Source organism: Aethalodelphis obliquidens, unplaced genomic scaffold (assembly GCF_003676395.1).
Source record: "Aethalodelphis obliquidens isolate GAN/ISIS:26980383/991018 unplaced genomic scaffold, ASM367639v1 scaffold9, whole genome shotgun sequence".
In the NCBI taxonomy this organism is placed as follows: domain Eukaryota; kingdom Metazoa; phylum Chordata; class Mammalia; order Artiodactyla; family Delphinidae; genus Aethalodelphis; species Aethalodelphis obliquidens.
The window spans coordinates 30,508,460-30,524,726 of NW_020837953.1; the positions used below are offsets into that span (position 1 = coordinate 30,508,460).

At 44.3% G+C, this 16,267-nt stretch overlaps 1 protein-coding gene and 1 non-coding gene across 6 annotated transcripts in view; both read right to left on the minus strand.

The window, feature by feature from the left end:
* GMEB1 (glucocorticoid modulatory element binding protein 1) overlaps nt 1–186 on the minus strand; it is a 29,383-nt gene extending 29,197 nt beyond the window's left edge. For 3 of the 5 annotated variants that reach the window (XM_027109424.1, XM_027109423.1, XM_027109420.1), the window contains exon 1: nt 80–186. The gene's annotated coding sequence lies outside the window, so the exon portion shown is untranslated. The remainder of the gene's footprint in view (nt 1–79) is intronic. The other 2 variants (XM_027109421.1, XM_027109417.1) reach the window with 2 other exon arrangements.
* A 13,889-nt stretch (nt 187–14,075) lies between these two features.
* On the minus strand, nt 14,076–14,209 carry LOC113622522 (U11 spliceosomal RNA). The gene has a single exon (XR_003433563.1). It is a non-coding gene; the product is annotated as a U11 spliceosomal RNA (small nuclear RNA).
* Nucleotides 14,210–16,267: the final 2,058 nt, after the last annotated feature.

Here is a 16,267-nt window from a genome sequence, read left to right on the forward strand (position 1 = left end):
CGGCCGCCGCGCGGCCCCCGCGCCCGCCCCCCCCCCCCCCCCCCCCCGCGCCCGCGCGCCCACCCCTCCCCCTCCTCACCGTCTCCGTCGGGCGGGCGGGCGGCGAGCGGCCAGGGCGGGCGGGCGACGGAGCATGCGCAGACGCCGCCACGGCCGCTACCGCCACCGCCGCCGCCAGGCCCAGCTTCAACACTTCCGGCCGCCGCCGCCGGCGAGTTGGCTCCTTAAAGGGGACGCGTCCCTATTGCCGGCCCCGCAGAGGATGAACTTCAGCCGGAGGGTTTGGGGCCTTTATCAGAGCAAGAATCTCCTGCCCTGGAAAATTAGTGTTGGGAGGGACTCCAGGGATCCTGATAACTTTTCTAACCCCACTTTACGGGTGAGGAAAACGAGGCCTAAATTAAAGTCTCACCTCATTCGCAATCGGGGGCAAAGGCATGTCTCTCAAAGGCAGGACTCCCCTTGGAGGACTCTGCCCCTCTTACTTCCTCAAATCCGGTTATGAAGCTTACGTTCATCAGACTTTCAGAAGTGATGATACAACTATCATTTTGGAATCAAAGATCTGGTTCAGGATAGAGTCAGTAAGCAAACTCTGCGTTCTCACCCATGCATGTTTGTCAAGGCTTTTCTGGTTGTGAGGTTTGTTCTGGGTTCAAGTCATAAATTCTTTGGGGGTTACTGAACAGCTCTAAGCCCCTATTTTGCCTAGGAATTAGGTTGTTGTTAAGTGTTAAAAGAAATGATCCTTGAAAATGCTTAGGAAAGTTCCTGGGGCCAGTAATAGTAATTAGCAAGTGTTAAGACCTTTCTATGGCCAGGCCTTAGGGAAGATGCCTTTGTCTCATATAATCTTCTCATATAATCTTCTCATATAATCTGTCTCATATAATCTCTACTAAATAGCTTCTTTTCACTCCCGTTTTACAGATAAAATACAGGAGGCCAAGAGAAGTTAACTAATACCTCAAGGTCACAAAACTTATAAATGGTATAGCCGGGATGTAAACTCAGGCCCTTCTTTCTGCAGAGTACATGGTCATAACCACTCATATGGTTGCTACCGTTATTAAGAACGAATGAGGTAGTGGCATGCAGGCACTGTTTTGGAAGGGGAGAGAGAATTGCTTCCCCATCTTGCCCCTTCCTACGAGTCACATCTCTGATCTCTGTCCCCTCTGTCATGACGAGGTGACAGGAAGTTTTACAGGTTCTTGATTCAAGAACAGGTAGGCAACCCAGGAGTCGAACAATAGAATAGGATTTGGGGGTCAGACAACCTGGATTCTAGGCTTGGTTATCACAGCCCAGGGATCTTGGCCAAGTCACAACTCCCTTAAGCCTTGATTTCCTCATCTGTAAAATAGAGATGATTTTCCCACTGTGCCCACCTCTGAGGGCTGTTTCCAGGATCAAATAAGGAGACTTACACATTAGTAGGTGATTTTGAATATAATAGGGGCTGGTCATGAGTGGACTCCTGACCTTTGTGAACTATTTCATAGCAAGATCATCTATATCTTTTGATTATGCATCATGCACTCATTGAACATTGACCAAAACCCTGTCCCTGCCTTCCAGAAGTTCTCGGTCTACCTTCTTCAGAGACAGAATTGTAAACATACAAGACAGTACAGTGTGATAGGTGTTATCATAGAGATATAAACAAAGCACAGAAAAATTGCAAAGACTCTCCCTGGAGGACTCCTGAAAGGCTTCACAGAGGAGGAGGCATTTATGCCTGGTCTCAAACAATGAGTAGGAGTTCATCAAAGGGAAAAGTGGGGAAGAGCATTCCAAAAACAACATGTACAAAGAAATACAGGGAAATGTGGCTGAAGAGGGGGGCTGGAACCAGATGGTTCTCATAAGGGGTAAGGAGATATCCTACAAGGAGTGGGGACCCAAGGGAAGTTTAAGTCCTCTTCAGCTGTAGTGCTAACACCCAGCCCCAGCCCACAGGACTTATCTGGACCACTGAAGTCATTTTCTAGTACTCAGCACCCCTATCCACCCACTTGCAAATGTTAACCGCCCTAGGCACCTAAAGGGAGTAACCCTTTAAAGAAATAACGTCAAATTATGTGACTTCCCTGTTAAAAACCCTTCAGTAGCTTCCTATTGCACTTAGAATAAAATCCATACCTCTCACTAGGGCCACCCTGTGTGATCTCCTTCCTGCCCTCCTCTGCCCCTCACTCACTGTGCTCTGGATACTCTCTTTGTGCCTGGAACTTTTCTCAGGGCCTTGTCACTGGCTCTTCCCCCTAGCTGGGAAGCTCCTCCCTCAGGTGTTCAGAGCTCACTCTCATCTATCCTTCCTCACAGACCTTCACTGGCTCCCAACCTTAAAGTGGGGTCCCCAGTCACCTTCTTCCCTATCATTGTTGCTCCCAGTTCTACCAGGGCACTTGTCAGGTTCATTTGGGGGACTATTCAGGGCACCATGTCTGAGAGAACTCCCATCCATGTCCTAGTCATTTTCTCTCAACCCCCCAGCTTACCTTCATAGCAATCCCCACAATGTGAAAGCCCCTGGATTTTTTATTTATCTACTTTGTGTCAACCTGTAGAGTTTGGTGCACAGCAAATGTTTGTTGATCGAATGAATGAATGATCCGAAAAATTATGATACGGACTGGAGAGGAGAAAGACCAGGAAAAGGAAACTATGTGAGGGAAACTAGGATCATCTTGCTAGGATCACCCCCACGAGAGAGAGGGGCTCATGCAGGGCAGAGTTCATGGCTGTGCTCCAGACACAGTTCCAAATTGGAACCAACAGGTCTTAGTGACCAAGCAAATGCAGGGAGTGAGAGAAAGGGACAAGGATGACCCCAAGTGAAGGAACAAAGCAGGAAGAGTTTGTTGGGGATTGAGGGAAAGTAGAAATAATGAGTCCATTTGGACTTGTTGAGTCTGCGGTGTTTGAGGGACATCTAAATGAAGGCATCCAGACGAAGTTGGATTGACTGGTCTGAGGCAAGAGTCCAGGACTGGATTTTGGGACCTGTCAATGTAGATGGGCCACAGAGGCCAAGAGTGGATGGGTCATCCAGGAAGAGTGTGCAGGCAATGTGGGGCCCAAACCTGGGGAACATTAAGCCTTGAGGAACCTGAAGGAACCAACCAGAAGTGGTAAGAATGCTTAGCTCCCTGGACAGAGAAGAGAAAAGAAGCCCAGAGAGCAGGCAGGGCGCTTCCAGAAGAGGATGGATGGCAGGACTTCTCTGGTGGTCCATTGAGTAAGACTCCGGGTTCCTAGTGCAGGGGGCCAACATTTGATCCCTGGTGGGAGAACAAGATCCCGCATGTGTGCCCCAACTAAGAAGTCCTTATGACACAACTAAGAGTCTGCATGCTGCAACTAAGTCCCATGCTGCAACTAAAAGAGCCCACACTCCGCAACTAAAGATCCCGCATGCCACAACTAAGACCTGGAGCAGCCTAAATAAATAGATATTTTTTTAAAAAAAGAAGAAGAAGATGGCACCAACAATGCCAGATACTGCAGAGAGATCAGGCAAGGAAAAAGGAGAAGTCATTGGACTTAGCAGCTAAGAGGATATTGCTGATCCTTCCAGGGTGGGTCACCTCTGAGGTTAGGGAGGAGGCCAGATTGGAGTGAATCAAATGGTAAGTGGGAGAAGTAGCAGAAACAGTGAGTGGAGAAAATTCTTTAAAATTTTTTGACAGAAAGAAGGAACTAAGGCATAAGGCAAAAAGATGATTATTTTAAGAGGCGAAAAGGTCATGTGAAGGCTTTCCTTTTATATTTTTTCACTTAATTGTTTTTCCTGTAATTACCTGTTCACTGCAGAAAATTGTAAAATGCATAAAAGGATGGAGAAGCAGGAAAAATACCCCACGTATTTAACATGTGGTATATTTCCTTCCAATCTTTTTTCTATGCATTTTTTTCCTTTAGCTTGAAGAATTGTCTTGAATGTGCAATCTGTGTTATTCTTCTTTTCCCCTTAAACACTGTTTCCTAAACATTGAAGAGAATAATTTTTCTTCTCCTCTTCCCACACCACACCTCACCCTCACCCCACCGCATCCCCCTCCCTCTCCCTCTTTTTTGGCTGGGCTGAGCAGCTTGCAGAGTCTTAGTTCCCTGACAGGGATTGAACCCACACCCCCCCTTGGCAGTGAGAGCATGAGAGTGCAGAGTCCTAACCACTGGACCGCCAGGGAATTCCCTTTTCCTTCTTCTTTTCAATATGAGACATACTTGAATGGCCAGTCTGGTTCTATCCTCCCCTCTAGCATTCTTGGGGTCTCTCTGATTTCTGAGCAGACAATTTTGTTTGGGAGATAATTCTGTTCATTTTGGGTGACTAAAAAAGATGAACAGTGGAAGGGCCAAAAATAACTTTGGGGGTAGCTGGCAGGGTTAGGAGAGGCCTCCGTGTGGGACGTTCAAGTCTTCCAGGCCCCCTTGGGGACACTGTGGGTATGAACTGGACAAGGCCCACAGTGGCTGCAATCAGTTTGAAAACAGCAGGGAAACTGAGGGACAGTGGTACCCAGATCTGCTGAGAGCTTGCTCTAAGCACATTAGATCTATATAACCTCCCAGGTCCTGTTATTAACCCAGTGTAACGTGAGAGATTAAGAACATTCCCACATTCAGAGAATTCCCTGGCAGTCCAGTGGTTAGGACTCTGTGCTTTCACTGCTGAGGGCCCAGGTTCAATCCCTGGTCAGGAAACTAAGATCCTGTGCAAGCTACGCAGCCAAAAAAGAAAAAAAAAAAAACTTTCCCACATTCATATATCTATTTGTTGGCTGTGTTGTATTTGAACTTAGGCAGTTGCACTGCAGAGCCCATGCTCCTAGTTACCCCACCATTGTGGCCCTCCTATCCCTGGTTGCACATAGAATCACTTGGGGAGATCTTATAAAATACTCATACCAGAGTCCCACCCCAGATAAATTCAAGTGGAATCTGTGAAGCTAGAGCCTGGCCATGAAAATTTTCTAAAATGTCCCTCAATGACTCTAATGGACAGCCAGGTGGAAGAACTACAGCTCTGCTGGCTCTTGACTATGTTTATTTCAAGCCAAGTAACAACAACAGCAGCATGAATAATAACAGCTAAAGCTTACTAAGTGCCAGGCCATTTAACTTATTTATTTATTTTAATTTATTTAACTTATTTTACTTTTGGCTGTGTTGGGTCTTCGTTGCTGTGCGCAGGCTTTCTCTAGTTGCAGCAAGCAGGGGCTACTCTTCTTTGCACTGCGCGGGCTTCTCACTGTGGTGGCTTCTCATTGCAGAGCACGGGCTCTAGGCGTATGGGCTTCAGTAGTTGTGGCATGCAGGTTCAGTTGTTGTGGCGCAGGGGCTTAGTTGCTCCACAGCATGTAGGATATTCCCGGAGCAGGGCTCGAACCTGTGTCCCCTGCATTGGCAGGCAGATTCTTAATTTTTTTTTTTGAGATTTGATTGCAAAGCAATGTTCATTATTATTATTTTTTAATATCTTTATTGGAGTATAATTGCTTTACAATGGTGTGTTAGTTTCTGCTGTATAACAAAGTGAGTCAGCTATACGTATACATATATCCCCATATCCCCTCCCTCTTTCGTCTTCCTCCCACCCTCCCACCCTCCCCATCCCACCCCTCTAGGTGGTCACAAATCACCAAGCTGATCTCACTGTGCTATGCAGCTGCTTCCCACTAGCTATCTATTTTACATTTGGTAGTGTGTATATGTCCATGCCACTCTCTTACTTCGTCCCAGGCTTACCCTTCCCCCTCCCCGTGTCTTCAAGTCCATTCTCTACGTCTGGCAGGTGGATTCTTAACCACCACGCCACCAGGGAAGACCCCCAGGCCATTTTAAACACTTGTTATTAACTTATGGAATCCCCACAAGGTAGGTACTAGTAGTGTCCCCATTTTACAGATAGGAAAACTGAGGTCGCATAGTTGGTATGTGGTAGAACCAGAATTTGAGCTCTTGACCTCAGTCTATGCTATGGCCTAACCATTATGATTTCCTGAGACTAACTGCTCATAGGATTGAAGGGAAAAGAAACTAACATTGCTTAAGCCCTTTCTCTGTGTCTGCAGTGTGCTAGGAGCCTTTCCATAGATAAAATTCCAGGCAGGAAATTTCCTTTCCAGGTAGGGAGTGTTATCCCTATTTCTCAGAAGAGGCAAAACAGGCTCAGTGAAATTAAGTGGCACAGCCTCAGGTTGCAAGTCTAAGAAGTTGCAGAGCTGCCACTCCCAATGGATCCGTCCTAATTCCAGGCTCTGTCCACTTATTTGAAGTAACTAAAATAGTCAAATTCATAGAGACAGAAAGTAAAATAGTGGTTACCAGGGGCCGAGGGAAGGGGGGTTTGGGAAGTTAGTGTTTAGTGGGAGTTTCAACTGAGGATGATGAAAAAGTTCTAGAAATGGATGATGGTGATGATTGCACAACAATGTGAATGTACTTAATGCCGCTGAACTGTACACTTAAAAATGGTTAAAATGATAAATTTTATGTTAAGTATATTTTAACCACAATTTTAAAAATTAAAAATTAATAAAATAAAATAAGATAATTTAAAGAAAATAAGAGACGGTGAAGAGTGAGGTTTTGGGCATACCTATGATGTCCCTGGCACTGGGCAGGAAGCTGGCCATGAGCTGAGGGAGCTTACACTCTAGTGGGCATAACAGTGCATATGCCAAGTGCCTGGTAGAGAGAATGTACTCATAAGTGTAGCTACTAATAGTCCCTGCCACAGATGGGGAGACTGCGGCCCAGAGAGGGCCTTAACTAAGGTCCTGTAGCCAATGGAGGCAGCTGACTGGGCTCTATTCTAAAAGGCAGGTGGGTGGTGCCAGTTGGAGTATTAATAATAATACCAGCTGGCATTTCTTGAGTGCTTATTACATTCCAGATATGATACCCAGTCCTGTGAGTGTGGATTACCACATTTACTCTTCCCAACCTCCCTGTGAATGAGGTACCATTATCGTGTTCCTTTTACAGATGAGGAAACTGAGGCCAAGGCAGAGACTGATTCAAGGTCACAGAGCAAGCAGGACTTGAATTTTATCCTCTCTGGCTCCAAAACCAGCAAGTTAGCCTTTTGCTTTGGTGATGGTGGAGGACAGTAGGGGTGGGTGGGGCTGGTGTGGGGAGGAGGTGATTCACTTAACTGTATCTGGATTCATCCCCAATATATTTTTTTTGCACCCACGGGCGGAACTTCCTCCCTTCCAGATTCAGTCCCCATCTATTAGTGGCTTCTGGCTTCCGAGAATGTGATACAGAGGGTGGGGTGAGCTGCGAGGGGTGGGGAGGTAGACACAAAAGTGCAGGCAGTCTTTAGTAAACACAGATTTTTGAGTGCTCTCTATGTACCAGGCAATGTTCCAGGGGCTGGGAGTCCCGTGTGAATAAAATAGATTTTGTCTCTGTTCTCATAGACATTCTATTGCAGAGTGTATACATTGTGGGGGGTAGAAAAAGAGGGGAAGTGGGGGAGAGAGGAGGGAAGTGGATATAGACAAGGGACAGGATATGCCAGGTGTCAGTAAGGGCTATAAAGGAGATGTGAGAGAGACAGTGACTGGGGAGGGGATATAACTAGACACAGTGAGAACAGGAAAGGCCTGGCTCAGGAGCTAAGGCATGGAGGATGAGAAGGAGCCAGCTGAAGATCTGGAAGCAGAACATTCCAGGATTCTATGGGGAAACAGCACAGGCAAAGGCTGTGAAATCCATGTGTTGGAGGAACTTGGAGAAGGCCAGTCAGGCTGGAGCAGAGTGACAGAAAAAAAAGGAGTAAAAAGAAGATCCCACTGCCAGCTCATGCAGGGTCTTGTAGACCACGATGAGAAGCACAAGGTTAATTCTAAGGGAAAGGAAGGCCATTGGAGGAGTTAAGAATGAAGATGAGGGCTTCCCTGGTGGTGCAGTGGTTAAGAATCTGCCTGCCAATGAAGGGGACATGGGTTCGAACCCTGGTTCAGGAAGATTCCCACATGCCTCAGAGCAACTAAGCCCGTGCACCACAACTACTGAGCCTGAGCTCTAGACCCTGAGAGCCACAACTACTGAGCCCACGTGCCACAACTACTGAAGCCTGCTCGTCTAGAGCCCATGCTCCACAACAAGAGAAGCCACCTCAGTGAGAAGCCCGCGCACCGCAATGAAGAGTAACCCCGCTCGCCGCAACTAGAGAAAGCCCGCGCGCAGCAACGAAGACCCAACGCAGACAAAAATAAAAATAAATTTAAAAAAAAGAATGAAGACGAGAAGGCAGCATGACAGGGGACTTTCCCGGTGGTCCAGTGGGTAAGACTCTGCGCTCCCAACGCAGGGGGCCAGGGTTCGATCCCTGGTCAGGGAACTAGATCCCGCATGCATGCTGCAACTCGGAGTCTGAATGCCACAACTAAGAAAGCCCACATGCTGCAACTAAAAGACCCCACATGCTGCAACGAAGATCTCGCATGCCGCAACTAAGACCTGGTGCAGCCAAAATAAATAAATATTAAAAAAAAAAAAAAAGAAGAAGAAGGCAGCATGACAGGAAGTCAAAAGACCAATTAGGAGGTTCTGGCTGTAATATAACAGAACAGGTGATGACGGTGGGGATTCAGGAGGTGGTCTTAGAGTGGTCTTTTGGAGGTGACTAAGTGATGGAGGTGCCATTCACTGAGGTGGAGGAAACAAGAGGAGAAGCAGGTTTGATGGGGGGATGGGAATCTAAGGGGAAGTAGGGATAAAAATTATGAATTGAGTTGTGGACATGTTGAAATTGCAGAATTAGTAGCTGGCCAGGCAGCTGGAGACAGTGTCCCCAGCTGGAAGTAGATACCTGGGAATAGAGACCAGAGGCTGCCCACTCTGGGGACCCATAGGGCATAACTCTTCACAGATGGATAATGTAGAGTCCAGAGGATGCCTGAAGTTTTTTTTGTTTGTTTTTGTTTTTAATTGGTTATCAACATTTACAACTCCAGAGATATCAAACAAAAGGATTTCCTCCTCCTCTTCCAAATTCGCTGTTCTGGTCACACTGGGCCCTGGGCCCGCGTACTGGGAAGGCCACAGCAGGGTGGTAGGGGAGCCCACTGCTCCTCCAGCTCAGGCATGAATTCTTCAGCTGGTCCCACCACAGCAGGCCTGCTGCAGATTCCACTCAAGGCCTGGTCTTGACAGCCCTAGAGTTTCATCCTCTGGCACGGGCAGGAGGTGACACCATAGAAGAGGAAAAAATTGGTCTGGGACAGAGAAAATAATTTCTCCCATTCTGTAGTGGTTATTGTTAGCGGTTATTGATACACAAAAGTTGTAAATTCTGATGAAGTCCAATTTACTTATGTTTTCTTTTGTTGCCTGTGCTTTTGGTGTCATATTTAAGAAATCATTACGAAACGCAATGTCATAAAACTTTTCTCCTGTTTTCTTCTAAGCACCTTATAGTTTTAGCTCTTAAGTTTAGATCTTTGATCTGAGTTATTTTTTGTATGTGGTTTAAGGTAAAATTTCATTCTTTTGCATGTGGATATCCAGTTTTCCCAACACTATTTGCTGAAAAAACTGTCCTTTCTCCATTGCATGGTCTTGGCACTTGTATCAAAAATCATTAGATGCCACAATTTATTTCTGGACTCTCTATTGTATTCCATTGGTCTATATGTCTGTTTTTATACCAATACCACAAAATTTTTAGTTTGCTTTGTAGTAAGTTTTGAAATCGGGAAGTTTAGTCCTCCAGCTTTGTTCTTTTTCAAGAGTGTTTTGGGTATTCAGGGTCCCTTGAGAATCCAAATGAATTTTAGGATGGGTTTTTCTAAATATTTCTGTAAAAAATGTCATTGGGATTTTTATAGGGATTGCATTGAATCCACAGTTTGTTTTGGCTAGTACTGGCATCTTAACAAGATTAAGTCTTTCAACCTGTGAACATGGAATGTCTTTCCATTTGTTTCTGCCTTCTTTAATTTCTTTCAGCAATGTTTTGTAGTTGTAATGTACAAGTTACACTCCTCCTTGGCTACATTTCACCTCCTTGGTTAAATTTATTCCTAAGTATTTTATTCTTTTTGATATTATTGTAAATGAAATTATTTTCTTAATTTCCTTTTCAGTTAGTGTATAGACTACAATTTTTGTGTGACCTTCATTTCTTATCAGTGGTCACTGATCCCAACATCTGAGATAGGGGATCTCAGAAACCAGATTTGGTTGGTTTCAAGAGAGGAGCTATGCTGGCATCTGCCCATCTGAAGGATGGAAACTTCCTCTTCTCTTCTGACAAATTGACACCCTCTTCTCTTCCATCCTTCAAAATACCAAAGCTTCCTAGCCTCTCAAAATCCATCTCCCTGAACCATCTCCTCTTCCCCCACCCGCCTGCAGTAAACCCATCCAGTTGGGAGTCTCTGATATTATTTGAAGTAATTCTATTTTAATTTCAGAAGGGTCTGCTACTTTCTTGAAAGTGGTGTAATCTTCATTACCTGTAAAATGAGAAGACTGTTTTGTCCTACATAGGAGAGTACAGTCAACTCTCTAGAATGGACAGAAACATGCTATCTTGTTTACTCCTATATCCTAGGACATAGTAGGTGCTTAGTAAATAGTGGCCAATGTAATTGTATATACACAAGAACTTCATGGATTGTGAAATGCTCTACAAATGTATTGAATGTCTATTATGTGCCAGGTACTACACCAGAAACCATGGACACAAGTGGTCTATAAGACATAAATAAGTTCCCTGCCCTCACGTACGTGACATCTGGCTGGGGAATATAGATATTGAACAATTAACTTTGCAACTAATACATTAATAACAATCATGATAATGTTCTGCAGAGAAGTATATGGTGCCATGAAAGAGTGTAATAGAGTGTAGGGGAGCTAACCTAGTGAGGGTTGGAGGGATCAAGGAAGCCCTCTCTGAGGAAGTGACATTTGAACTGACATATGAAGAACGAGGAGGAGTTAGCCACTTTGGGAGAAGGGGAGAGGAAGACAGGCCGTTGAGAAAGAGTATTTCCAGGTGGAGGAGAGAAATTTCTGGAGGTCCTAAGTTGAGGAGAGTAGTGGCTTCGGAGAAACCGAAAGAAGACCAGTGTGGCTTGAGCCCTGAGAACAAAGAAGGTGGTGGGTCACTCAAAATTTACAGGATGTTAACCCAAGCTAGTTAGGTGCCATTAAAGGGTTTTAATGAGTGAGTGAAAAGTTTTCAGCTAACACACAGAAGCTCAAAATACAAGAAATCTACTTAAGTCAAGTTTCTTAGGGACTTCCCTCATGGTGCAATGGTTAAGAATCCGCCTGCCAACACAGGGGACACTGGTTCGATCCCTGGTCTGGGAAGATCCCACATGCCACGGAGCAACTAAGCCCATGTGCCACAACTACTGAGCCCATGTACCCCAACTACTGAAGTTCGCACACCCTAGAGTCCGTGCTCCGCAACGAGAAGTCACCACAATAAGCCCGATCACTGCAAGGAAGAGTAGCCCCTGCTCGCCGCAACTAGAGAAAGCCCGCGCGCAGCAACGAAGACCAAACGCAGCCAAAAATAAATAAATTTATTTTTTTTTAAAGTTTCTAAAGTAGGGAACTTATTCCATAAACTGATTATATATTCTCAGGCTCCTAGCTGAGTGAACTTTTCTCCTTTTAGCCCTTGATTTTTTTTACAGCTTTATTAAAATATAATTTACATATCATAAAACTTATCCATTTTAAGTGTACAATTCAATGATTTTAGTAAATTTATAAAGTTGTGCAACATAATTTACTTTTAGAACATTTCCTTCACCCCAAAAAGATCCCTCATGCCCATTTGTAGTCAGTCCCTGCTCTCAACTCCAGTCCCAGGCAATCTCTAACCTACTTTCTGTCTCTATAGATTTGCCTCTTCTGAACATCTTGTGTAAAAGGAATCATATAATATATGGTCTTCTGTGACTGGCTTCTTTGTGAGTCTGATTTTGTTTTTCATCATTTGTATTCCAGTGACTATGTGTCCTCATTATTTCTCTAATCTTTTCGTGTACTCCATATTTTCTTAGAAAACTGGAAAATACGGATAAGTAAAATGAAAAAAGCTTCACTTTCCTAATAAATTTTCCTTCTCTAACAGATGTCACTCTAGTTGACATCCTCCTTGGGTATTCTGTGCTGTGAGAGCAAAGGATTCCTCTCAGAAGACCTGAGCTCACCTCTTGACTGCTACTTTCTAGCTCTGTGATCTGGGCCTCTCAGAGCTTCTGTTTTCTCATTTGTTAAGTGAGCAAAATAATACAGCCAGCCCTCTGTATCCCCAGGTTTTGCATCCACAGATTCAACCAACCATGGATTAAAAAAAAAAAAAAAAAAAATCCAGAAAGTTCCAAAATTCCAAAAAGCAAAACTTGAATCTGCCACCTCCCTGCAACTATTTTACATAGCATTTACATTGTATTAGGTATTATAAGTAATCTAGAGATGATTTAAAATATAACTGGAGGATGTGCATAGGTTACATGCAAACACTAGGCCGTTTTTTGTTTTGTTTTGCTTTTGGCTGCATTGGGTCTTTCTTACTGTGTGCGGGCTTTTCTCTAGTTGCGGCGAGCAGTGGCTACTCTTTGTTGTGGCGTGCAGGATTCTCATTGCGGTGGCTTCTCTTGTTGCTGAGTACAGGCTGGGCGTGCAGGCTCAGTAGTTGTAGCACACGGGCTTACTTGCTCTGCGGCAATGTAGGATCTTCCTAGCCCAGGGCTTGAACCCGTGTCCTCAGCAGTGGCAGGCGAATTCTTAACCACTGCGCCATGAGGGAAGTCCGTAGGCCGCTTTATATAAAGCACTTGTATATGTACGGATTTTGGTATCCAACGGCAGATCCTGGAACCACCTTTCCCATCCTGCACGGATATGGAGGGACCACTACATATGAGTACACGATACATTTGTTAGAATTAATGAATCCTTGTAGCTAAATCTTTCTCTTTTCTTTTCGTCCCCATTGGGCGGCAGAATCTTAGTTTCCCGGCCAGGGATCTAACCTGCGCCAGCTGCAGTGGCAGCGAACCGTCGTAACCCTTGAACTGTGAGGGAATTCCCTAAATCTCATGGGAGAACGTATTCTTGAGACACGAATTTTTTTGAAGGTTTTAGATTTTTATGTCTCTTGCCCAATTGCTCTCCAGAAAGGTTGTTGCTATCAGCAGTAAGAAAGCGCTACTTCACTGGTGTTTTAAGGTATTGCCTCTACGTTTTTAAACGACAAAAGCTATATGAACATCAACACAGCTTTACAAAGCGATACCTACATCTGCTAAAAAAAAGGAGGGGATTTTTTTTTTTGTACAGCAGGTTCTTATTAGTTACCTGTTCCATACATACTACTGTTTATGCATACATGTCAATCCCAATTTCTCAACGGGATAAATTTTTACAAAATACTTTTTGCATGATAATTCCATCGCTTTTGCAGACAAACAACTGCAAAGGGTACGGAAAGTCTTTTTGTCGGCTTAGAGCAGTGCACTCACGGACAAATATATCATCTTCGTTGCTTACGTTCCTAACTTGTGAAAGGAGAAAAGTACCTGCTTCTGCTATTTAGAAAAAAAAAAAACAATTGTTTACTTGTGAAAGCAGTCTTCACAAACAGTTCACAACCCCGACACCTCCCCTAGATTTCTGAAAACTAAACATCGTTACACGATAAAGAGAATTTATCACGAGATTTTTTTTTTTTTTTACAAATTATTTATTTATTTTTGGCTGCTTGGGGTCTCCGTTGCTGCGCTCGGCCTTGCGCTGCTGTGAAAAGCCAGGGCTACTTTTTGTTGCGGTGCGCGGACTTGGCGCTGTGCTGGTTTTAGCTGTTGCAGAACACAGGCTCCAGATGCATGGGCTTCAATAGTTTCGGCACGTGGGCCCACCAGTCGCGGCGCACGGGATTCCTACTCCATGACATACGGGATTTTCTCGCACCAGGGCTCGAGCCCGGCTGAAAAAACAATAACCCACACACTCACGAAACATACCTTCATATCACTTTAACCATTGAACACAAAGTACTCTGTATTTTTATACTGGAAAAGAAGGGCGCCAGGACCAACGATCACTAGCTGCCCAGTTTTCAAAAAATTATGCTTCCGAAATCTCTTGATGTCGATTCCGCACGAAGAACAAACGAGCTGCCCCACGTGTGTCACTCACGACAGAAGCCCTTTTTACCGCATGAGCCATAACAGCAGGGTGGCAGTGTCGGCAAATCCCTTTTATGATAAAGGTGAAAACAAAGTCGATGCAATTTTCTACTCAGAGTTCCCGAAATTGAGGGTGTAACTGCAGGAACTTCTGAGCCGGAGAGAAGGCTTCATAAAGAGATTCTATCGTTTATTTTTGGATTTTCATTTAAAAGTAAATCTAACCCTTGAGTTATATGCAAATATGCGCAGTGCTTGCTGGGAAGATGCCGGCGGGTGCAGAGGGAGGGGCGGGGAGGAGGGGTTTGTGGGAGGGAACCGTGACGGCTTACAGCTGGTCTGGGGCTCTGCAAGACCTACTTCCCCGCAGCTGTGGGTGCCTATCTGGGGAAGGCACAAATCCCATCCTGTTAAAATTGAAAATGCACAAACTTGTGCCACTCCTAGCCGTCCACCCTGAAGCTGCCCCAGCACGTGAGCACTGGAGGCACCGGATCCCTGTAAGAGCAAAAAACTGGGAGCTAATTAATCTTCACCTACACAACAATGAAAGAGCAGAATGTGGTGGGTTCATAAAGTGGAATGCCATCTGCTGTACTTCTAAAGAGTGAATTAGACATCAAAAAAATTGACTGATAAAAGTTGCAGAATAAGTTACAGCATGACACCATTAACGGAAACAAAGTAATACTGCGCTTTATCAACAGGTATAAAAAAATTGAATGAAGAAGGTGTTGAATACGGTACTGCATGATACCGTAATAAAGAGCATACGTGTGCACACAAAACCTAGTGCTTTATTTTCAATGGCTACATGTTTCTATTATTAACACATATCAATTACCTCTGGAAAGGAGGGAGAGAGGGAATCTGGATGAGGGCAGAGACACACAAAACTTTAGATTTACCTGTAATGTTCTCATTTTTAAAAAGTATAGATTATTTTATTATTGTGCATTTTATTACTTGTGCAATTAAAATTATTTTAAAAATATAGTCCGTGCTTTCTATATTTTCTCTATTTCATTTCTTAAAGTCAGGTTTCTTGAGGTATAATTTATATACAGTAAATTCACCTTTTTTTTTTTTTTTTTGGCTGCGTTGAGTCTTCGTTGCCGCACGCGGGGTTTCTCCAGTTGCAGTGAGCAGGGGCTACTCTTCCTTGCGGTGTGCAGGCTTCTCATTGCGGTGGATTCTCTTCTTGCGGAGCACAGGCTCTAGGCGCGTGGGCTTCAGTAGTTGTGGCACGTGGGCTCAGTAGTTGTGGCTCACGGGCTCTAGAGTGCAGGCTCAGTAGTTGTGGCGCATGGGCTTAGCTGCTCCGCGGCATGTGGGATCTTCCCAGACCAGGGCTGGAACCCGTGTCCCCTGCATTGGCAGGTGGATTCTTAACCACTGAGCCACCAGGGAAGCCCATAAGTTCACATTTTTTTATCATACAGTTCTGTGAGTTTTAACAAACTTGAACAGACATGTATCTGTTACCACAATCAATCAAAACATTTCTATCATCCCCAAAAATTCCTTTGTCCCCTTTTCTAGTCAACTCCTCCCCCCATTCCCAATCCTGGCAACCTCTTTTCTGGCCCTGTAGTTTTGCCTTTTCCAGAAAGGCATAAAAATGGAATCATTCATTTATACTTCATTTTTAATATAAAAACTTTGTGCTAATTGTAAAGAAATTGATACAGTACAGAAATGTGAGAATGCTTTTCCCAAACTACTATTAACAGTTTTGTGTTTATCTTGCCTCCCACCTGTAGTGGTGCACTGTGGAAAACGCTATGGAGGTTTCTCAAAAAACTAAAAACAGAACTATCATACGACCCAGCAATTCCATCCCTCGGTATACATCTGAAAAAAATAAGAATAATGTGAAAATATACATGCGCCACAATGTTCATAGCAGCATTATTTACAATTGCCAACATATGGAAGCAACTTAAGTGTCCATCAACAGATGAATGGATAAAAAAGAAATATATTTATATTTATATATAAAAGAATGAAATTTTGCCATTTGCAGCAACATGAATGAACTTGGAGGGCATTATGCTAAGTGAAATAAGTCAGACAAAGACAAA